Genomic DNA, 24,597 nt, shown 5'->3' with positions numbered 1-24,597 from the left:
TTTTTTCAAACACTTCGAGAACTGGTGGAACCTTCGCCAATCAGTACTAATTAATAGACTTGTGTTACGTTGGTGGTACGATTAAATTGATTAAATATTCACCGAGATACTACAGTTTAAAGTCGACTCAGGGCCGTCGCCATGGGGAGGACGGGGGGGGAGCCTCTCCCCTGCTTTTTCTACTTGGGAAAAAAGTTGAGAAATTTTGGGCCGTGAAGATAGAAAAAAATAATAGTAGGGGTAATGAGAAAACAGAAAGAACCAGGAGAAGGTCGGGATTTCCCAACATGCATAACTTGAAGATGCCATACTTTGAAATTCTGTGTTGTTTGAAAACTTCAAAAAAGTTTAGTTTCTCCCAAGTAAGAGAACAGTCTTGAACAGTCCACAAAATTTTAAGTGACAATTTTACGAAATTCCCAACTTTTCGCTGTTTTTTTGACTTGGAAAAGTTGGGAAATTTCGTGCCGTGAAGATAGGAAAAATAATAGTAGAAAACAATAAGCACAATATTATTCAAGTGTTGTTTCCTTTCATTTGTATTGAATATTCCTATACATGGTGGATATGGTGGAAGACGAAGGACCTTAGTCCAAAGTAGAATAATTCCCATTATTATTTTTATAATTACCACAATTTATTTTTGTTTATGCATAACCTAACGAGCCTAAGCATTCAGCCAATCTTTGGATAGTTAAGTAAGAAAATCAATATATTATAGTAGTAACTAATCCCTCGGCTTTCATTTTTTCGAAAGTTGGGAAATTTTGCTGATGGGGTTGGGAAACTTTGGATTCCCTCCATCCCTGGTTTTTCTTTTCGCTACGGCCCTGAATCGACTCATAAAAACGTACAAAACTTTTTGAACAACTTAATATAGAAGTACCTAACTAGATGCAACTTTTGTTATTTAGGCAAATCACGCCGTGCATGAGATTCTTATTAAAAGATGATAATAATTATTGGTACGGTACCTTTCATCCATTCATAAACTGGCTGTTGGTTGCTTACAAAGGTAACGACGAATTCTGGGGATTTTGATAAGTACAACTCACGTCACAGTTTTTTAATACTAAAACACTTGACCGCGCGCTTCACTATTATATATTCAATATTGGCGACTGTTCTATAAACATTTATAAGCGATACAAGCGCGTCAGACTGACGACCGAAGACTGGATCTTCTTTTGCAACGCTGACTTGTCCTTTTAATTTCGCATGTATGTAAATTATTCCTTCAATAAGTTGTTATGGTGGTTTTGGATTTATATTTATTCATCGATACTATTTTTAGGAATCCTTTAATGAACGTCTTCACGGTCTGTGACAGAGATAGGGATTTCCAGAAAGCGCACGCTATGCGTAGTTTTTTGAACGCCAAAACAATCGGGAACAGTGAACAAAAGACAACTTGTTTACGAAATCGATTTCACAATAGCTTATTTGCGCGAGAATAGTGGCGAAATATTCCATTAAGTATTTCTCAAGAAAATCAGATGACTTCGATCAACTTCTCAATATGCCATCTGAAATTGAATATCATTAATATTTGGAACTGTATTAACACAGCATCCTTGATTTAAACCTGAAAACAATATAAAAGATATTCGGGTGTGGTTCTTTTTACGAAAAATGGCTTCAAGATGGAATAATTATATCTTACGATTCTGAAAATTGTTTTTTAATTGACATGCTTTCATCAGATTCACCTGTATGTATGTATGTTTGTTTGTAACTCTTCTTCTTTTTAGTTCGACGTTATTTCAAAGCGCGTTTATAGTTTTTTAAACTATATTTATTCCATCTAAAAATAGTTAGAAATCAGGGAGAAAGTTACATTGCAATTTCATGAGGTGAAAGATGAGTATTTTGAATATCTTTTTGCCTGCAAGTATGTTCATGATAGAAAGGATAGGAAACGAAAATTGGAGTATCATAAAACTTTTACTCATTCAATTGTATCACACACTGTATCAGACGATGATTTAATTTTGTGGGACAAAGAGCGAATTTATGATTTATGTGAGTTTTCTGCAGCTTTTTCGGTATTTCTCAATTTATTTATGTTTTACTTGTTTATTCTGATGACTGGAAGACTTTTGATTAAACTGATCCCTCCCCAATATTACGCCAGATTTTTATATTTTTTTCTATTGAAGGTTCACTCAAATATTTAAGGAGGTCACAATGGTCAAAATCTGTTTTTGCTGGTCAAATTGAAAGAGGTATTTTTTGGGAGCGATTAATTTTGGAAAAAAGCTTTTTAAAAGATGTTGCTAACATCTTTTATTCAATATTACTATAATACTTAGACAAACTCAGACTTGTTACTATATAATGACTGTTCTTGTTGATACTTACCAAATTATTCACCCACAATAGTTGTCCCAGTGATTTTATAATAGTAGGAGGGCCCACGATGCAAAATGGGGAGTTACTCGAGCGTCATACAGACATATTAGGTTGCAAAGCTTAGATGACAAGAAGATGAAAATGTTATATAATATATACCTTTTCATCGGTGGAGGAAGTGGCTATAGATTTTTAAATAATATGTAATAAAAAAAATCTGTTGCATGGACATACTCGAGCACGTCAGATATTGATAGCATCAATGTCCTACGTATTTTTAATAATGTTTGTATGTTAATCTGATCGTTTGCATGATGCGGGTGGTTGTACGTAAGATTTGAAAATGAAAAGAAAAACAAATTTAATCGAGCTCGTCAGATTTTCTAAGGGGGTGTTAAATGCATAAAAAAAAGCTCTCATTCAATAATCTGACGATTTCGATCTGACGCAAACTCGCGGCCATTATTATAATGTGCAAAAAAAATTCGCCATTTTGAAATACTCAAGCCCATCAGATTAAGATATATATGGTTCATCTTTATGTTCTAGACGTGCTGTCTCATAATCTGACGATTATCTAGAGGGATTTGCCTAATCTGACAAAAAAAAAATTTTTCAAATTTTTTTTTCAAATCATTGAATTCAAATAATTGAAAAGCTCAGGAAATAGCATGCAAATAAATAAGTGTATGTTTTTCAAGTAAAATACTTGTATTTATAAGAAAATAATTTTAAAAAAATGCTCAAAAAAAAGTAACTTTTTATAATCAATTGATTGATTAGTCTTCATCTTCATCACGAACGAATCTCTGTGATCAGTTGTGATGGCGTCATGGCAACAGAATTCAGAGTGGGGACGGAGTGAGAGAGTAATAGATAGAGAAAAAGTGAAAGAGGAATAGAAACTCGGAGAGGGAAATATAAGTATCACACAGATGCACGCATTAAACTTTATTGACGAATTTTTGTTATTTCGTCTTGCAGAATATATTTTTCGTTATCCTTGAATTATTTCCTTCAAAATAAAAAAAAATTAGCTCAGGTTAACAAACAGTTAATTTTTTGTTTTTTTTTTGTAGCAAAGTTTTCTCAGAATGGTAGGGTTTGCAAAAATGACTGCTAATCATCTTCGTTAATAGTGGACAGTTTTTAGTCTGTTTCTAATGGATCTCCAAACTGATTGGGAAAAATTGTTTTTATAAGTGAAAAAAAATTTACATCCCCATTACATAAGAAGAGTCATTGTTGAAAAATATTCTCACTGATGACAAAAATGGAAATGAAACGTTTACAATTCACTTTATTTCTTCACAACGGTAAAGTATGCAATTAATATTAGACTTGTGGATAAAAAAAATAACACAAAGACTTGTATCTTGGTAAATTTATTGTTTATTCCCATGTTTCGTCCACTTTTTGTAGACTCATGAATTTCCAATGATTTGGAAAATTACCAGAAATCATTGGAACATCGAATGATTCAACCGGATTTTTTGTCCAATTAACGCTTTTTTTAATAGGTATATACCCTATAATCTTCCTTACGGAATGAAATTCCACAATGACTTGCAAAAGTAGCCCATGTTCATGGAAAGTTCCTCAACACAAACACATTCTAGCTTGCTTACCAAAACAAACAATCTGAAATTATAATCAACATTTGAGATGATAAGTAAACATTTTATGATCGGCAAAAAAACCTGTTATACTGACACTATTGACAAGTATTAGTCATTGCATAATAATACTCGCAAATGGAATTCCCAGTTCACTTTGAAGCAGGTATTATTTTCTGAGATCTTTAACCTACTGCTCTTTGGAACGGCTCAAGCCTAAAGCGAAATGGAACTCGAGCTGGGGAAATACATATGATTTTCACATTTTCACTGATTCATTATGTTTTTATTGCCGATAAACAAAAAATATGGCATAGCTGGATTTCCCCTTGACTTTCAAAGGAGAGGGCTTTTTGGTAAATGGCGGGAAAAAACATTTGATGAGAAGAAGACACTGACATTGGAAATTAACTTTTTCCATATTTTAAAAATTAGATACTGCAAAACATAAATCTCTCTCGTCATTATCGCAATATTTTATGATTAGAAGCCATAACATTATTATAGAAACATAGGTATTCAATTTTTTTTAAGGATAAAACACAAGCACTACAGAAAAACTCTGAAAGCGCTTCAAGACCGGAGCCTGTGCGAAATTAGCGATTCACATTGGATTTGAATCGCTGGAGATTAACTGCCTGTTCTGTTTAAAATCTGATCAATTCCATTTGAGAAGCAGCCTTTGCAATTCAAACGACATGATTGTGCCAAGACATATTGGTGTCCGCATGGTGTTGTACCGCAGGGATCCGTTCTGGGACCATTGCTATTCTTGATATATTTCAATGACTTCAGTCATTTTATGTCACCAGGTAAATGTGTTCTTTTCGCAGATGACACAACTCTAATAACCTCTCAGAAAAACATAATCGAATTACCATCAATTACTGATGATATTCTGAGACAGGCGTCTCTGTGGTTCACAACAAATCAGTTGAAATTAAACGAGAGCAAGACCCAGAAGGTCTCAACCACTGAAAATGGCGATGATACTGCCAAACTACTAGGACTCACTCTTGACCGGAATTTATCATGGTATGCACACATTGATGAACTGAGTAAGAAGCTGTGTGAGAGTATATTTGCTTTTCGATAGCTGAGAGTATTGTCTCTTGATGCCCTGAGAAGTTCATATTTTGATTTGTTCTACTCACATATGAGTTATGGCATAGTTTCGTGGGGTAATTCCTCTCACTCCAATAGAATCTTCAGACTTCAGAAAAAAGCAGTCAGAATATTGATGAATGCCAATTATAGAGATCACTGTAAGCCGCTTTTCAAAAAAATGGGTATACTACCACTTCGGTATTCGTATATAGTCAATTACTTGAAATCCATAAAAATAAATCAATTTATTCGCAGCCTCAGGATATTCATCATCATGCTACAAGAAATGCAGATCTGTTTATACAGCCTCGATACAAACTCACATTGAATATCAGTCAGAACTATTCTCCTGGAAAACTATTTTTATAGTACTCAGTAGGATTATTTAAGTACTTCAATTATGCCGATTTAGATTTGATTTTATTTCATTTGATATGTGAAGCTCATGTTTATACATAATATTTGTTTATTGACACTTTAAAAAATTTTAGACTGATTATTGTAATGTTCAAAATTATCTTTCATTTACAATTTATGATTCAATATTTTTGACTTGAGACTAGTTTTTTCTCTATGTATATTTTTAACTGACTTGCAACAAACACAAAGTCCAAAAGTAAGTCCTCTTATTCAGAACTATATTAATGAAACGAAGTAGGGTTGATACTGAAAAATCCCACATATATAAAAATCTCAATAGGTCAAACGTAAGTTTACCAAGCAATTGATCGCGGGTTTGAACTTCTGCAATTTTTTCAAATACTGAACTGAAAATATTGCTTATAATATTGTGAAATAATAATAGAAAAAGTATAGTATGGCGCTAATTGAATAATATACTATTTGGACATAGAATAACATAAGTAAAAAAATTATGTTAAACGGTTTTATAAAAAAAAAGAGGTAATAATGATGTAGAATGTAGATAATGTACTAAAAACTGAAAAATAATTCTGAAGGTCCTAGGTAGCAGTCATCACACCACTCTCCTTAGCAATCTACGGTATTGATCAGATAAAAAAATAATAAAATCGTTGGGCGTTACGTAACCTGAGTAAACATGTAAATACTATATTTTCAGTACAAATTTTTGGTTTAATCAGGAAAAGGTAAGTTTGGGATATACGATGATAACACCATGATAGGAATTACTTGTGAAAAGGTAAGACCTCGTTAGTCCTTAGCTCGCACAAGTTTCGACTTCTGAGGGCTGTCGTTCGTAGGAGTTAGATAGCTGGTTAACAGAAAAAACATAGTTTAAACATATTTTTTTAAAACCTTACTGAAATATAGGGTAATCGAATATACTTAGTTAGCACTTGACCTTACCAAGAGTAATACTTTAAGATATTGAAATCCCAAACACGTTGCCGAGATAATGCGTAATCAATTATGAAAATTATTCTCAACCGCAACGGCAGGGAACGCCTTTAACCTTTGGCCCACAATCCGAGCAGTTCTGAAGATTTATTGTCTGGGATGAACTTTGAATAATGATGAATAGGAGTAAAATGCTTATCCGCTTACAACATCGCATGGGAAAACAGTTCATACACAGTAATGGGTTACGACAGGTTTTCTTTGTTACAGAATGACGTGGCTCTCGAATGTATATTTTGAAAACTTTCAGAGTTGATGAAGTGCCGACAGACACAAATATAAGCATAGTGATTGAAAGAAATCGCGTATACAATTTTTCTAGTGCTTTTTTGTTCATACTGAAAAAAAAATTATTTTTATATTTCGTTCATTATAATCTATTGTATATTAAAATGATATAGCCCACGCACAGGTTTATTCTTCTGTGGGAACTATATTTATTTGTTGTTAACTAAGATTATTGTGTTTTTCAAATTGAATGGCAAATAAATATTATTATATTATTATTATTAATTATGAAAGTGTGGGTTTTATGGATAACTAGCAAAATTTCATTCAGAATATCAATTTTTTTTATAAAATCACGGTTTATTATGTTTATTTGAAGGTGATTGACATTTTTCCATGATTAATTTCATTACTTCGGACATCCATTGTCTGATATTATATAAAATGATTTGAAATCCCTGAGAGAACTAATAAAAAAAAGAAGAATTGAAAAAGAATAGCTGAAAATAATAATTATATTAAGCAACAAAAGCTGAAATGAAAAAACAGTGAAATAGAATACAAGTAAAAATAGAACAATTGCACACAGATGGCGCCATAGTTTTCTTTCATTCACCGCTTTTTCAAAAGATATCTGTTGAAATTTCATGATATTCTACTCATGAGTTTGTGAGTTATTGTGCTAAGAGTGACACTATTTTTGTTATTTTCAAAACAATGGATCAAAAAACAATTTCGTGTTTTAATTTTATACTGCTTCTTGATGGAAAAAATACCGTTGAAGCAAAGCAACGGATTGAAAAGTGTTATAAGCTGACATTGTAAAGATATCAAAAGAACATGAAATTTGTAATGTTTTATACTGGGAATTTATTGCATTTTTCCAAATGTATATTTGAGCAGAAGTTCTAAGTGCGTGGATTTGCAAGGCATCTGATTTATTGGAATTTTATATTAATTATTATTAGTGCCAAAGCAACGAGAAAAAATAATTTGTATAGCTTCATCTGAGTTGTTACATTTTTTACCCAATATATCTAAATACCATTTTTCTAAGCCTTCTAACTCCTTGGTTCTTATTTCTAAGCCTTTGCCAAGATTTTCTTTGATTTTTATCATTTCTACAGCTTTTTTGTGCCAATTTCACTAGTCACATCAAATCCTTTTTTTTTTTAATTTCATAAATACCTAGGTTAAGTTAAAAAACAGCATAAGCTGAACTTCGCCTTTCATCGATTGTTTCACTGTGTTTAATTTGTAATTATTCGATGAATAAAGCCGATTATTATTATTATTATTATTATTATTATTATTTTTTTCACCGTAGTGTGCGCTGGTCAGGCCCTATCCCCCGAAGCCCCGATACATTCGGGAGGGCGCGCCAGCATAATCAACCAATGACCACTCCCCACACCGTGGGGTAAGTGATCATTGGCTCCGAGAATCATGTGCCCTGAGCAAACGCAGTGAGCCAAGAATGACAGCCTTCTGCATCTGTGCGGCTAAGATTTCTGCCTTAGTGCGGCAAGCCGGTATGATTTTGATATTCGAGAGTAGAGAAGACATCATTCCACCAAGGACTCCAATAATCAGAACGACCATCTTGACAGAGTGATCTGGATAGAGTCTGCGGAGTTCGAAGAGAAAATCTCGATATTTTATCCGTTTTTCCTCCTCTTTTCTGACGATATTCGTCTCGCCAGGAGCTGAAAACTCCACGACAAATATCGTTTTGGTCTGGTGGTCGAGAAGGACTACATCAGGCTTGTTAGCTTGTATGAGCCTGAGGGTGGGGAACGAATAGTTCCAAAAAATTCGGCACTTCTCGTTCTCCACAACGGATTCAATATCCCCCGGAGCGTAGGGCAACACCGGTGTCTCGTCAATACCGTAAGAGTGCCGTAGATGGTAATATAGCACTCTTAGGGCCGCGTTATGTCGATGGATATAGGCCGAGACCGCATATGCTGGACATGCTGATAGCAAGTGCATTAGGGTCTCGGGCGCCTCGTGGCAGGCCCTGCACCTTGTGTCAGGAACCTCTATACCCATCACGCGACTGCGGTAGACTAAGGTGTTGAAGACACCATCCTGGCAAGCCATGATGAACCCCTCAGTTTCCGACTTCAGCCCACTCGACCTGAGAAAAGCGAACGTCAGGTGCTTTGATAAGCCAAGATCTTCAATATTATTGAAGAAGACCCCATGCATTGGCTTATCCCTGTGTATTATTATTATTATTATTATACTAAAAGTTAAGGTACACATATTGGTGATCGCGCGTAATAAACAAGGACTTTTTTGATTTGTACTTCAATACAATGAAAAAAATTGTCCGGTTGAAAAATAATAATTCCTTGCAATTTTTTGAACAATTTTGGTTTGAACAATATGGTACGGAGTTGCCTCATGGCAACATGCCTTTATATCATTAGTAGGGTCATTTGAAGAGGATCGCAGAAGAAACTGAGTTGAAATAGTTTTTGCTGTAGTCGAAGTAAACTATATTGTGCATTCTTAAAAGTTGGCGGCACTCTCAAAGGCCAAAAAAAACAATACATAGAAATGAACCGGCAGCGAAGTAATCCACGTGGACTGTAGACTTGGCGGTTCATATTGGATGCTTTTTACTAACCGAGTTTTATGATTGTCTGAAGGGTCATAAAATTAAATGTGGAGATGGTTATCGCCGTCGTGTTCAGTTCAGGAACTGATCGCGATTTGAGTGTGGAAATTCGATATTGATGTGGTTATAATCACTTGAAATTTTTGTTATCTGTTTGAAATGTTGCGTCCTTGGACAAGGACTAATAGTAATAACGAGTGTGATAACAACGCAGACTTTTTCCAGTGTAGTGATTCCAATAGGTGAACAATGCGAAAAAGAGATACCAGCGAATAGGATCCGGAGGCATTTGAATATTGAAACACAGAGTGTGTTTCAATATCAAGACTCATGCGCCAATGCATCCTGGACTATTACCAAACACTGAATAAAGTAGAGTTCTTTACACTCAGGCACGATTCAAACATAAAACTCAGTCATGACTCATACGAAGATGCAGAGCTATTCATTCTCAGGGCAATCCCGCCTGCACGCACACTTCAAAGCTCCGAATAACCGTTCATACCGTTCGACCTTGAGATTCTTGCGCAAGAAATCTTCAAATCGGCGATTCAATCGATGGGAGCCGCCATTCCAATAGCTAAAAACCGCTAAAGGCGTAACGGATGTGATCGTTTTGTTTGTATGCATTCACATCTCAAATTTATTTATAGTTCATGTGTTCTTACCGTTGTAAATGTGACATGCTGCGATTTGCAACAGTGGGCACGAGCTCTGGACCAATCATTGTTTCAGAGGATGACTCAACGTTGAGAGGTAGTGTGTACTTGGCTTAATGAGATGCAGACAATAAACAAATGAATCACATCGCTTTGATTAGACGCGATTAAACTGAACCATCTGTGCATAACTGTTCTTTCTTCTATAAATAATTCATATTTCGTCGATCTCAAGATGTTTGTAAATCAAGAAATTGTGGAAGAAAACATTTAAACTGAGTAGGTAGTGATACAGTCTTGAATTTCAAATGTGGAAATGTGTTTGGCATTATTTTGGATTACCATACTGTACTGATGAATGGCTTCAAAAACATAGTTGTTGTTTCTGCGATAACCGTTTCACAAAAAACGAGCCCTCGCCTAAATTCCTAAAACCCATTATTAGTATTTTTTTTTTCTATAGTTTTATCCGTCAATTGCCCCAGTTATCAATGTTAGTGTATCGAAACGAACATAAATTCTGTTGCTGCGGCAAGAATTGAGGTGGCTTTGGAAAATGGCCGCGGCAGCGTCAAACTCCAAGAAAAAATACAAAGCCCATAAAAGCTCAAATAATATGTCATTTTCGTGTCACCTAACATTTTTAGAACTTACTCTGATCACCAGAGGGCGATGGCACTACGATGTCAATATTTAATGTGAGTATCAACAGAATAGGGTTAGCAGTTGCTGACAACCAGTCAGTTGGATCATATCGAAGTGGGGATGCACATCAAAATTAAATTAAATTAAAAAGCCGACTGGTTTGTCAGCGACCGCTACACAGTTCTGTTGATACTCACAATAATTACTGACATCGTATCTACTGACATGGCCCTCTAGTGGTCAGGGGAGGTAATAAAAACTTTGGTGACACGAAAATGCCACTTGTGAGCTTCTATGGGCTTTGTATTCTTTGGTGTAAGTCTCTCGAATGTGCAACAAGTATGGCGGGCTGCTAGCTCAAATGATAGATACCTGGTTTAGGGCGAGGCAGGACTACAATAGCTAAGGATGACCGGTTTCCCGTAGGTCTTTGAGAAAACGAACAGTTACGACATGAACCACGATTCTGCCTTACGGGCTCAGATAGATGTATAGTCTTCCTCGAGCATGGGACACTGACTGCGCATAGGTACCTTATGGAGGTTCCACAAGACCATGTTTTGCCACGCGATTTGTTTGGCCTGCGCACCGTCCGGATTTAAATCCCGTTGAAAATTTTTCTTTTTCGACCAAATGCATATCAGAATAAAATTGTTCATTTCATTTCCTAGCATACTGAAGAAGTAGTTTCTGCCCGGCAGTGTATTAGTATTTCAGCGAATGGTTATTGATGACATTCACAAACTGATTTGATATTGATTTTATCCATAAGAGAAATACGAATCAGTACACCAGCCGAGTTGTAGGTTACCGTTTCATCAAGGAAAGCAGGGGAATATGCCAAGTGCTTTACAATGATCAAATTAGAAGTTTTTCCACCACTGAAATTCCAAATCGGTACTTCTTGAGCGAAATGGAAAGGAAAACAAATGGTCCTATGATACAAGCTGGAATTTTATTTGTTCCAAAGCATCAGAAAGGAATCTGATGAAACTATAGAAAAGAAGGAAGGCATAATAGAAGTGATATCAAAAAAGCTAGCATCTTGTACTGCTGACTTACTTGAAGAAATGTTAAAGTTAAAGCATTTTTTGGTTGAACTGTTGAAGAAAGCTTCAAGGAATGAACTACCCTACAAACGAGTACTTCAAAACATCTGTAAAAAAATCCTACTGACTGCTGCACAAATTTTGAAACACTTGACCAGCTCTTTTTCCCAAATCATACATAATATGAACAAAAATCAAAATTCAAAGTGGCAACAACAGTTTTTCAAAAGACAATTGAAACAGTTCAGCTGATAGCAGTAAAGAGTATAACACATTACTTATCTAGGGACAGTAACTTCAATTAACGGGATTAATTAAATTGAGAGTAGTGATATTGAATAGGAAATGAAAATAAAAATCCAATAAAAGAAAAATGGGGGAGAATGGAACATGGAACATGGAACAGTGGGTATGGTGCGTGAAATTGTAAACTGAAATAGAAGAAAATTGACATAAGATGAAAAAAAAATGGAGACTAGTAAGAGGAAAATGGAAAAACAGGAGAAATCGACTCCAATTTTCAGTCATCAAACTATGAGTTGTTACACGAGATGAACATCTCAACTTCATAATTGGCGAATTGGAAATGGGTAATAACTCCTGATGAATAAATAGAAATCCACAATCTGGAAGACTCAATAAATTAGGCACAAGGTTGAAATAATCATGGAAGTTGAACAAAGTTTGCCGGACTTTGACTATAATAAATACTTGATTCAATAAATCTTTGAACTGTGAAATGTGCACGTTCTCGATAAAAATATAACCGATGCTGCTTGGCCCATTTTCCGGCTCCGTTTCAGAAAACTGTCAACGGAAAAATAAATTCCATCAGATCTAAAAATATCTATTGTTCATTCAAAACGAAACAAAAAATGTAATTACTGGTTTTTTAACCAGATGTCAGCTTAACCTACACGAAACATCTGTTTCAAAGTTCCACTCAAGCTGTCCTGTTGAAGCATATAAATTATACTGCCCACAACATCCTGGCATAATAAAAAGAATTTCTGTGCTGAAATTATGCAAATATATTTATTAATCTCAGTAATCATTAATACAAGGTGTATCTACCAGGATATGTTTATCCACAGGAGCATTTATACAATTTTTTTTTAGAATAAACATATTTCAGCATCAATCTTGCGTATATTCAACACCTTTGTAAAGAAAAATTGTAGGTTAGGTTGCTAACCTATAATATCTTTTCTGATACCTACTGAATATAATCTATGAAGTATGTAGCCCTAGTTGGGGGCCGAATTCGAGCACTGAACTCCTCATTCGAATAAGGATTCAATTTTTGGCCACATTGCATTCGCAAGCTACTTATTCAAAAGTAATTAGTTCAATTATTTACGCACTACATAATTATATTCGAATGTTAAAATGATAGTATGATCGTTTTTTTTAATTAGTAACGATGAAAATTCATTCGTGCGTCAATACTACGGAAACCATATTTTCAATTAATGAACCACGACGGATTTTTTCTTGACATTGAGAATCATTTGACCACACAGGAAGCCCTGTTGTGATTATCATATTAAAAAACGATAAGATATGCCAGAAACCACTAAAACTTTTTGAAAATAAAAATAACTTCACTTCCAACTGATGGAAAGATAAGTATAAGCTTGGGTGAAACACTGATAAGGGTGAAAAATAAAAATAATGTTACTCTAAAGGCGAAGGATTTTGGCACTTATGGAGAATTGAAGTATTGATCAAGATACCAAAAAAAAAAAAAGATCAATAGAAAGCCACCAGTCCAATCCAATCCAATTTCCTTTTTAATTTACAAAGAACACGCGAAATATTTGTCTCTCGGAGTACCATCATGAATATCCAAAGTTCTGGGGTCGATTCCATCAATAAAATCTAATTTCGAAAAGTTGTCTCCAAGGCAATTATGGTATAGTGTTTTTGAAATGATTTGTGCTAACCATATTCCAGGAATATATATCTGATTCTACATAATAAATTTTAGTAATCAAGTATTGTTTACGTGACAGTTGCCAGAATGAAAAAATATCTGATTCGGCCACGAGAGTGATACAAAACTATTTATAATATCAGAAAGAGGATCTGATGGTCAATAATAGTGTCCCAATGAAAACCACATTGTGAAATCATCAGAAATAGCATGTGTTGCAGGTGAATGTCCCTTGGAAAATTTAGACATCAAGGAGGAACTATTTTATTTGTTTGACGGTTTACTTGAAATGTTTTCCAAAGTTTCGCCAATCTCTTGATTTATACGTATTTATTCGTAACACGGTTTCGTAAACTGGAACTGAGAAACCTAAAAGGTAACGTTAAAATAAAACTTCACTACCTTTGAAGTTATAATTTCAATTCTACTACTTAGTAAAATTCAGATACAAATATATTTCCACATGGTCAAGTATAAATAACGATAATAGTGATGCTAGCTAGCGAACTGTGGAACAAGGTGTTCTTCTCAAACCCATTCGTAAGTTCAACTCAAATGACTCAATGATTGTTTGATTATTTGAGTTAATTTAGCGAGATAAATATTGACAGATGCACATAGAGTTTTCATCACACGTGTATTTGTTTTGATGGCAATAACGACGGCAATAATAAGTTACTCAACATTCGAATTATAAAGTTCATACTATAATAACATTGGTGTAATCAATCAATTCATCATTTAGGGACTTTAGGATTCTACCAAATGAGAATTTTTCTAAAATTGTTTTGACTTCGACTGTGGTAAATATTATGATGAACCCTGGTTTGTGTTAGTTAGTTTTTGTTAAGAAAACTTCTCTTCATCTCCGTATCTAGGTTGGGTTAGTTTTTAATAATAAAATTTTCTGAAATTGACGGTGTCAAGTCTACATTTTTTTCAACTTCGTAGGCTATTAGGTCATATGTTAGGTTGGTTTTCAATAACAAAATTTTCAAAAATTTACGGTTTCAGAGTGTACAAAGTAGGAGAGAAAATAGTTGAAGAAAAATATGATCCGTCAAAAGTTTGCGAAATGAAGAATATTTGAATTTGAGCCAGTACACACCTTTTTATTTATAGGCAATCTAATTCGATGATAGTTTAGTTATCAAACGTATGATTGAGGATGATATTTAATATTCCTGAAAAAAGGTTGGTTGGGTAAAAGGATCAATTTTTTTCTTAAAAAAATCGGTTAACTGAATTTATTAATGTCTGGGTTTTTTCTATGAACTTTAGTTTATCAGTACTTTGTCGATATTCAATGATTTGAAATATACTGATACACTCGTAATCCACAAATCTCTAAATCATTTATTGACATAAGTAATAATATATTTTGGCAACATTGCGATTATTGTGATGACAAACGGGAGCAACGTGAATTTAACCTATAAAAATTATCTCAAATTATGATTAACATATTCGTGGAATATGCAAACGTTTTCAAGTAATCATTCACACTCGGAGATAACTGTGTGAAAGCAATTTTCCGGGTTTTATTGCCGTGGTCTGCAGGTTTTTTTCTGAAGTGTCGTCTACTACTGCGGTACACATTCTCAAAGGCGATGATATAAAATCGGGGACAAATTCCACCTTTGAGAACAACTCTAGCATTTCGACCGTTACCTCATCACCTTTTATGTCTACCGCAGTAGCAGTCGAAACGTCAGGCATAAAAAGCTGCAGACCAAGGTCAAAAACTCGGAAAATAACTTTGACACGATCACAAATGAATATCGAAGAATCCACTTAATGGAATACGCAGTTTTAAGCAGGTTTTATCATTAATCGATGAGTTGTTTTCTTCTCATAAAAGCGCGAGGTCCAACGTCTGCACAAAGTGCACTCCATGCAAATTTCTGACGGTCAGTAACCCAAAACATCCAAAAATAACGGAGATTATAAGGTTTATTAGTCTGCTATGTTTATCAGACATACATGAAATGCATAAACTGTAACTCCATCATAATTACTTTAATAGTTGATACTCGATCAACACCTGGTCTTAAAAGTCGGGGCATAAGAAAGAAAACACGTTATTTTTTCAGAATTGGCCTTATTTATCAAAGTAATTTAATGTAACGAAATTAAGCTAGTGTTACGTCAAATTGTTAATGTGGATAGTTATTCGGTATGAGAAGTTATGATTCTATACATAAAAAAAGCTATTTTTTTGAGCCTGAACATGATAAATTGTATTTCCTCATTAATTCCTCGTAGATAAAGCTAGAAACTACTTGTATACATGTGCTGTATGTAGACCAATTGTATTATACTGATCTGTGAATTTTATTTGTAATTGAATACATTTTATTTTGTTTCATCTTGAAAAGTCAAATTAGTTGAAACTTCTTGAAATTTTTCAAAGGGCCATCACAATGTACAGATTTTGAAGGTGAAATTTCATCGTATGATGTACAAGAAAGATACTCTGAAAAAAATTTGTTATCACTCTACTGTCAAGGCCAACTTGTTTTTCAAAACCTGAAAATATTCCTGAAATTCAGTTTTCACCAAGTCGAGTTCAAGTCACACAAATTCCAAATGAAATAAAAAAAATTATATTTATTGGTGTTGTTTGTTGTTAACTTTCTTACTAAAAGAAGCGAAAGTGAATTTTTAATCAGGTATTTTTCAAGAAATGAAATGTAGGTTTGAGAAATATTTCAAACGATGTGTCTGTTGGAGATGAAATAGTTTTCAATTGTTCGAAATGTGAATGATATATTTTCCTAGTTTCCTCTGTGGGTCACCTAAATTCAAGCCTAAATTGTTTTTTAATTAGTTATTTGGATATCAATCATTGTTATTAGTCGTGGTATGTATACGACTATATAAATTAATCAATTTCAAGTTAATATATTCTTATTATTGTTATGTCAACACTCATAAAAACAGTTTAAATAATGACATGAAAATCTGCTCAGAAGACCAGTTATTGAGATTACCAATTACTATCTTTCACAACAAGATTCCCCTTATTATTGCTGTTATTACAAACATAAATATCTGCGTAATCATATGACGAAATGATGAATGAAATTTTACAACTGAAATTATCTCTGATAGTGTATCACAAGTATAAAATTCTAAATTGTAAACAATCACGGAGGATTCGTCGTATATAATTTTGACGCAAGTTTGTGGTGGATTTAACGAACGATGTAAATTTATTTCACTCTAATCTAGTTCGCGATTTTATTGCCCGTGAAATCAGGGGAAACATAATCTGAAAATATAATTTCTTTGTTTGAGTTGAACGGGTCAAGAATAATTAAAGTCATTTGTTTATTGTTTGCAATGCATAGTGTGAGAATAAGTATCCTATGAAATTTTCAATTTTTCGACAGTTGATTACACTCATTGAAAATTGTGGAAGATATTGATACACAACCTACATTTTATTACAGTTCACACCAGTTTATTAGAAATTTGAGATTCTAATTATTTCCGAAATAATTTTCAGTAAAAAAACATTACATAACCCTTCCCAATGTATCTCAAAACTTGTTTATACTTATGGTCGTACTCGGAATTCACTCTATTACTTGAAACCTCATAAGATTGTCGGTGGAAAGAAAAACTTCATTATAGCAGTGCTTTTTGATATTATTTTTAATGTGTTTTTAAAGTGGAATGTTGCGACGGAATGTTGCTGCCCTTCGTTTTGATGTTCAACTCAGTACACCTCGAACTCTTTCATTTGGAGAACTGTGTGTATATGGAATAAACTTCCTCAGAACTTTCTCCAAGTGAATTAAATCTTCAGCGATTCATTTCTAACGTGAATCGCACATGCACCGCTCTGAGAGAGGATTCTTCTGTAGTGTTTGTGTTCTGAGTTTGATTTATATAAATCGTCAATTTGGTGGTGCTTTCCTTTGACCCCTGTGCAATCCTCGATGAAGTTTGTGGCAATCCGCAATAACAGCCATGTTTTGAATAACATACTGACAACTATTTTCCAGCAGTCTTATCAAAATCGACTGAATAACAAAAAGTTAATCAAATTAGCTCCCTCGTATTGATTTCATAAAATGATTCCGTTAGTCACAAATATGACAGACCAATATTTGTTCAATGACAAAATTTTACGGAACTTCAAACAAAAAAAATTTCGATGAAAAAACGAATTATAAAATTGTTGATACAGTGTTTTATAATATCAATTAATTTTATATTTTCTCTACACAGCAGTCAGGTTGATGGTAATATTTACTGATGATGCTAACTTGGTCAGCGAAACGCGTTTCGAGACTCAGCATTTTGTTCTGGTGAGGAATTCAAATCAAAAAAAAATCAGTTATAAAAGAGTTAGAAAATCATTTGATATCAGTAGAAAGAAAATAATCATACCATAATCTAGCCTAATACCACTAATGGATGGGATATCTTTGTATTTATTGATTTTCCACAATTTTGAATTCATCGATACATGTTTCAGACAAGTAAAGATAACCCGACATATTATTCATACTGGAATATCACATTCAAATGTGAAGAGAACTAGTACAAAGCGAACTATTTTTAGAAGAGTGATAATTAAGAACAACATTTAGTACAGAGTCTCTAGTTTGCTGCTAAGTACAGTAAGGTGTAAATTTTTAAAAACGTTGTTTTCATCCGCCATTCAAAACAGCTTAAATCGTACAGAAGAGATGAAAAGAATGAGCTAGCTGTTCTCGTAAAACCGTCAGTAATAAAAGGTTCAGTCTCCTGTTGGTCCTTTACAGGTTAGAACTTGTCCAAGAAACATTATATACTCGATATTTGTTTTCAAATAACCTCAAAAATCAGTAAGTCACACATTCCTTGATACTGAATTGAAATTTTGAGGCGCCCTAAAATTTCAATTCATGTCATTTATTGCTTGTTCAAGATTGACTGAAGACTCGGACCTTTTGAACATCAAACAGTAAGTTTACGAAAATCAAAAACAACTTTGCTGGACTAAGGAACATTTGCGAAAGAGAATGAGTAAAAATTATTCAAATAAGATAACAGGTAAACCTGAGGTAGAATAAATTCAAAACATGCACTTTTACCAATCTCCAGAAATGTAATAGTCTTCTCTTTTTCTCTTCATCTCCTGAAGACGACAAATCGGTTAGTGAAACGTCGAGATGAGTATTACATTACTGTTGACTGGGAAAAGTGCGTGTTTTGGGTACAAATCAGAGTTGAACTTATTCTATTTTATCACCAGAATGGACATTGTTTTGAATCACAACAATATCGACTTATATTGATCAATTCAAAACTGAAACAACATTCCTCTTTCAATCACCTAGTAATGTGGATATTTCCTAATGGAAAATCACAGAATCTAGAGGTCAATAGGCGATCATTTGTGAAACTATAAATGATAGGAATCATCAATTAATTACATTATATAATAACCCATATTACAAATTGAACTGTAATAAACGATCAAGTTATTTGAAGGTAAAGATTTCCACGGAAATCATTGCGAATTATCGGTGCAGAAATTGATTATAACGGGTTTTGTGGACCGTAATTATCAGGCAAACCTTGGACGATAACACTGCATGAGAAATTGAAATGAAGTTAGTTGATGTAATCGATTACTGAATATCGTATGCAACATTTTAAATTCCTTTGAGGAGTTTATAACAGTTTCTACGACTTGAACTGATGTTTACATTATTTATGGAAAGTAGAAACGCCAGAGGGTTGGAGTTACGTTTCTTGTATGAGCATCAATCAACATAGATTCAAACATAGATCACATTATCTTACAATGAAGTATTGAGGTGGAATTATCACAGATAAATCATTCTCCCAATTACCAAACATTTTCTTTCTCAGTTTGTATTCCAAATATTCGTTATGGAATCGAATCAGATATCATTCACAGGATTGCTACACAATAAAGTAAATGAAAGGTAAAATTTCTTCGCCATGTGACACTTGCCTTATTGGCTCTTCAATACCAAATCTTGATAACATCATACGAAAAAACACTCAATTCATTCATGAAATCACGTCTTTTTGCCACGAATGAATTCATCTATGCATGTAATCGATGACAGTAAGTATTGACATTCAATTGCTCATTTGATTAAATCCCAGCCTTAAGAATCTTGTTTTAATTAAAAGAGATATATTTTTAGAAGAAAAGAAGGGTCTTGTATTTCTACTTCCTACATCTTTATACAAAAAAATGTGGGAATCTTTTAAAGAAAGGAAGGAACCAATCAATTCCCAATAGGTAACTCTATATCAAATAGAATAAAAAATAGTTTATCAGTCATGTATACTTTGTTTTGTAAATGGAAAACTGTTTGTTGGGCAATAAACGATATTATTATTATTATTATAATTATTATATAAAGACGTGTAGATCATATATTGAAGGTTATGTGCCATCCACCCTGTTTTCTTTAAGTACCAGCTACTGAAATTAAACAGAAATATTTCCAAAAATAGACAATAATGATAAGCGTTGAAACTGTCAAGGATAGATTGATATTTGCGAATAACTAATACCTTTGCCATTTATTAGTTTGTTACCTCCCATAATACCTGCCGTGCAAAATTTGGAGGGATTCCCAGAAGTACTATGTTAACGTTGATTCTATTTGATTCTCGGTATTTATTTATGATAACATTCATCGAGTTCCTGTACGACACCTGATCTGTGAAAACAGTTTGCTGATAAAGAAGTTATCAATGAAGCTGGTTACAAAATAAGTTACGAACGGAAACGAAATTTTCATTGTATTATTCAAGTATTGATTTTTATGCTGTTAGGCAAAGAAAACTAGTGGTAACTTTCGAAATCTCTTTATTCATTTCCAATCACACTACAATATACAGAGTTGATATATACATATATGCTTGAACAATATAAAAAACTTACTTTATGCGCTGAGAAAATTTCATTTTGACTTTTAATCAGATGTGACAATTTGGGAAAGAATTCCTCGCATATAGTAAATTTCTTATATTATTTAAGTAGATATTCATGTAACAACTCTGTATCTTGTAGCGTGACTGAAAAATGAACGAAGAAATTCCGAAGTCTCTCACTAAATAAAAAGAATTTTCTAGAAGTCCTACTCTTATCCGAGAATATGAAGCAAATATATTCATGAGTAAAATATCTACAAACGGAAAACGTAAATGTTGCGTTTGACGATGAAATAGAGAATATGAAATTTTTGGCATCCGCCAAGAGGTTTATAAATATGACCATTGTGGCTCTAAATATAAAGTCAGCAGTTGCATTTTACAATGGGATTCTTAAAGACACATATTGACATAGAAATCAAAATGTTTGAATATGGAAAATATAGGAGATTTATATTTTTTTACAATAAAAACTGAAATTTGAGCATACGTCAAGTTATATTTTTGAATTATTGCTATTATGCTGGACAAGAGATACTTATAGAAAATACCTATGATTTTATATTCAAAATTCTAGATTTCCAACACCCTTTACCTGTTCGAGGTAAAGTATCTGAGTATCTTCTTTTAATAAATCCGAATATAGAAGATGAAGTTTGATAACTAAGTACTGAAGTTGAAAATTTTAAAAATGAAAAAAGTTCAATTATCATTATAATTCATCCATTAGAAAAGAGAAGTTTTGGCTTTCTACTTCTCCAAAACCTTTCTTTTCTAAAAATTATTCTTTCACAAAAATGTACTCCCTTTATTTATATTATCAGTATCTTTTCATAATTATTTTTAAACTCCTCTCCAAAAATGAATTAAGTGAGAATGCGAAAATTTTTGAAACTTATATAAAAAGGCTCGCTTTATGCAAGAACAGTACTTGAAGAAAATTACCTATTCTCAATAAAAAATACAAAAAAATGCCAACTTCTGTAGTGGAAAATAATTAAAATTTGATTAAAGGCTTTCACATTTTGAAGCTCTTAATTTTTGTAGCAAAAAGACATATTTCTTCCCAAAATTCGATAATATTTCCCAAATATTTTTCAATAAATATGTGACGTATGTCTTTACTGGGCCCGAATTGCTACATAATTTTCTATAGCTTTTTTCAATTCAGAGTGTGCACTTTCACCTTTCCATTGTTTTATAATCAAATCCACAATATTGACGTAAAAAACGAATATCTGTATGGACTTTGTTTGGAACGTTTAAAAAAAGGGGTTTAATAGAGTTTTTCCGTAATCAGATGTTATTCCCATACAAACAACCCTCAAAAGCCGAAACTTGTGCGAGGTAAGGGTTATCGAGGCTCCACCTTTTATCGTGTGATTCCTAGGTAGTAGAGTATTTTTGCTCCCTTGTTCATCCCTTCAAATGTTAGCTAACAATTGTCGAAAGATATGACCTCTCTTCTAGAGATTAATAAAAAGTAAATTTTGAAAATGTCGTGGATATTGAATTTGCAGTATACACCTGTGATCATGATTTCAAGTAAAAAGCCAAATATTAATTTTTTTGTTCATTAAAAATTATCAAATAAATCAAGTTTGAAACTCACCCTGATATTTCGAGTAGTAATCCACAAAAAAATGTTCAAATCACTACCATCTCAAGAAAAGTAAAGCTATCACTCGATAACCGCATCGTGAATGAAGCCCCAAACTGTAACTGTCACAGGCTTTCACAACGGGCAATACGTTTACACTGATCGTGGAACAGCTGAACACGGACTACCTCGGCTATATTGATATCTTTTGGATTTTAACCTGGGAGTATGCCAGCCGGCTTTCGTCTATCCTCTCCGTCTATTTTTTGTCTTGCACAGCCGACTCTGCTTTGAGTGATCTTGATAAACGAGACAATGGATAATAATTGTTAGTTTACTGTTCCAGCTAGTAAATAAATAGAATTACCAAGTTTACTGATGGAGGGGTTAATTGATTTTTAATTTTATTGTAGTTGATTACATGGGAATACGGACACTTCTGGGGTTTTGCTTTTGATTACATATGTTTTAATAAATAATTTAAGTGTGGATAATTTGTTGACCAGAAAAGAATCGCCCAAATATGACATAACAACCCGAATAGCACGTTTATATTCAATAATGTATATTAGTTTTACTGGATACTGATGCCACCGTATATAAGAATGAAATCTACCCTTCTATTCTTAGAATTAAAAAATTGCTCCCTTTTCCCATTCATCGGTCAAACCTCATACGAGTCACATACAGTACATTTCTTTAATGTCCCCCTCCTTTTATTTTTTGAACGGGCCAACTCAAAAAATTGAAATTAGGGATAATGAAATTAATGCATGAATATATGAAAAAAAAAATTAAATAAACATCATTTTGACACATAATTTTGAATATCCTGACGAATACTTCACAATCCCAGAATATGAAGTCAATATCTTCACTTACTACAAAATGGCGGAACATTTAATAATTTCCTGAAGACCAACACATTAATATCGACATTTCTAGAAATATTCCTTTTTATCTGCCATATGGCAATTCCAACAACCCGATAAGGTTTGTTAAGTTAATTTTTATTTATAAAAACGACAAAAAATGTCAGTACCTACGCCAATGGACATCATTGTTCAGTTAGAATATTCTCATTTAGTTTTCGGTTTTACTAGTAGAAAGGTACCACGTCAACAATCTCTAAAATAGTCAATTTTCATTAATTGGAAGAAGAAATTGAAGCGATTTTCATTTACGGTGGGACTTTCATGAGACCGAAAGGATTTTCAATGAAAGTTTTCTCAATCGTCTTATCTGTAGAAAATATTTGAGGGAACTTGTATCCAATTTCACAACTACCGGTAGTGTACATAACAAAAAGCCCCCAGGTCATCCGTCCATTCCGGAAGAACATCAAGTGCAAATAATTGGTGAGATGGTAGTACATCCTGAACAGTCTACTTATTGCGTCGCGAATGTTTGTGAGGAGACTTTTGAAGAGAAATAGGTATCATCCATACAAAATTAAAATAGTACACCAATTAACTGAAGACAACCCTGATCGAAGAACATAATTCTGCAAAATCATGATGGAAACCATTGCAAGGCATCCTACCTATCTTCACAATATTTGTTTTAGTGACGAATGTACTTTTTTTTAAACGGCAATGTTCACAGACAAAATTACCATTATTGGAGTGACACCAATCCTCACCTTTTCCGGGAAACACATACCCAATATGCAGAAAAAATTAACGTTTGGGCAGGAATATTGGGAAACCATATTGAAGGACCTCTACTTATTGATCAAAATTTCACAGGGGAACTGTATTTGAATATGCTGGAAACTACTGTTGACCCTCTCATCAGTGAAATCGTCGAAGCGAATGCTAATGAATTCGATATGAATATTGTATTCCAACAAAATGGAGAACCACCACATAACCCCAGACTAGTAAGAAACTATTTGGATACTACTTTTCCCGGTCGTTGGATTGGCCGTCGAGGTCCTACATAATGGCCAGCCCGCTCGCCAGATTTGACACCTTTGGACTTTTTTTATGGGGCTATTTGAAGCGAAAAGGTATACGAAACTGAACCTGCTTCAATATTGGATATACGGCAGAGAATAATAAATATTTGTAGCGTGAAAATGGCGTGAAATATCGGTAAGTCTGTTCATATGTCAAAAAGTTCAAGGCAACCATTTCGAGCATCTTCTGACCTGACCTCAAGCTTATTACCTCATATTATATTGTTGAATGTCGATGTATTCAGGCAATTATTGAAAGTTGAAGATATTGACAATATATTCTAGGGTTGTGAAGCATTTGTCAAGAGCTTCAAAGAGATGTGTCACGACCCCCCTTTCCATTTATTTTTTTTTGCCAAATGCGCCCAGTCGCCATCTTGAAAGTTTCATCTGTCAGTTCCACTTAAAAATAAATTATTCATGCATTATCAATTTAATTATCCTAAATTTAAATTTTTTGAGTTGACCCGTTCAAAAAATAAAAGGGGGAAGGCATTAAAGAAAAGCGTATAGTCAGTGGG

General features: G+C 33.6%; 1 protein-coding gene across 5 annotated transcripts in view; it reads right to left on the bottom strand.

Moving 5' to 3' along the window:
* LOC111512232 (uncharacterized) overlaps positions 1-24,597 on the bottom strand; it is a 159,614-nt gene that overhangs the window by 8,799 nt on the left and 126,218 nt on the right. Inside the window, exon 1 of one of the 5 annotated variants that reach the window (XM_023168327.2) lies at positions 22,129-22,395. The exons of 3 other annotated variants lie outside the window; for them this stretch is intronic. The gene's annotated coding sequence lies outside the window, so the exon portion shown is untranslated. Of the gene's footprint in view, positions 1-974; positions 1,214-22,128; positions 22,396-24,597 lie in introns of those variants that run through there. One more of the 5 variants, XM_023168329.2, reaches the window with a different exon arrangement.

The sequence above is a fragment of the Leptinotarsa decemlineata genome, unplaced genomic scaffold (assembly GCF_025532065.1).
Source record: "Leptinotarsa decemlineata unplaced genomic scaffold, Ldec_3_MD MMD2_P_RNA_scaffold_1, whole genome shotgun sequence".
Classification (NCBI taxonomy): domain Eukaryota; kingdom Metazoa; phylum Arthropoda; class Insecta; order Coleoptera; family Chrysomelidae; genus Leptinotarsa; species Leptinotarsa decemlineata.
This window is presented reverse-complemented; position numbering and strand designations above follow the sequence as displayed.